The 1,017-nt window shown below is 45.9% G+C and overlaps 1 protein-coding gene across 1 annotated transcript in view; it reads left to right on the top strand.

Moving 5' to 3' along the window:
* The window catches only part of LOC106817023 (aminopeptidase N-like), a 4,506-nt gene that overhangs the window by 2,407 nt on the left and 1,082 nt on the right, over window positions 1-1,017 (top strand). The window lies entirely within an intron of this gene.

The following is a 1,017-nucleotide window of genomic DNA, read 5'->3' as shown; positions in this document are numbered from 1 at the left end:
GTCTGAGAGAGGTGAAGAACAAGCTGCTATGTGCGTGTGTGTGTGCTTGTGTGTGTGTGTGTGTGTGTGTGCGCGTGTGTGTGTGTGTGTGTGTGTGTGTGTGTGTGTGTGTGTGTGTGTGTGTGCTTGTGTGTGTGTGTGTACGTGTGTGTGCTTGTGTGTGGTGTGCTGTGTGCGAGTGTGTGGTGTGCTGTGTGCGTGTGTGTGAGAGTGCGTGTGTGTGAGAGCGTGTGTGTGAGAGAGCGTGCGCGCGCCAAAACCCTACATTACCAAGCGCCTAACTAACAACGTTATCTACTATATTACTAACGATATGAATAACTATATTACGAATTATATAGCTAACTACATTAGAAGCTATATAACTGACTACACTAACTATACAACTAACTGTACGAACTATGTGAGCACCTATGTGAACAACCATTGCCCAGTATGGCAGATGGGGTCGTTGTCGTATCAGGTACTACAGATATGTACCCGAGGTAGTTTTAGGTTGTTTAGTATTATGTTTATATTTTTATATGAGGTCTGTTTAGGGTTAGTGTTAGGGTTAGGGTTAGGGCTAGGGTTAGGGTTAGGGTTAGGATTAGGGTACACTTCTGTAGTACAATTCTGGTACACTTTGTGTATACATATATGTACCTCGGGTACATATCTGTAGTACCTGATACGACAACGACCCCTTCAGCACCAGTATGGACTTCACATGCCGTCGTGGTGCGTTCGCTGCTCATAAACTCGTGTATTTATGACGCAACTATTTGTCTACCGTTGACGGCTGATGCGAGAGTTCGACTGATTTATGGATTGAAGCAAACATTTAGGTATTTACCGCAGCGATCAAAGGTCAGTTACAAGCATGTTACAACCACACACACGCACACACGCACACCCCCCCCCCCAACACACACACACACACACACACACACACACACACCACACACACACACACACACACACACACACACACACACACACACACACACACACACACACACACACACACACACACAC

The sequence above is a fragment of the Priapulus caudatus genome, unplaced genomic scaffold, assembly GCF_000485595.1.
Source record: "Priapulus caudatus unplaced genomic scaffold, Priapulus_caudatus-5.0.1 Scaffold1568, whole genome shotgun sequence".
Classification (NCBI taxonomy): Eukaryota; Metazoa; Priapulida; class Priapulimorpha; order Priapulimorphida; family Priapulidae; genus Priapulus; species Priapulus caudatus.
This window is presented reverse-complemented; position numbering and strand designations above follow the sequence as displayed.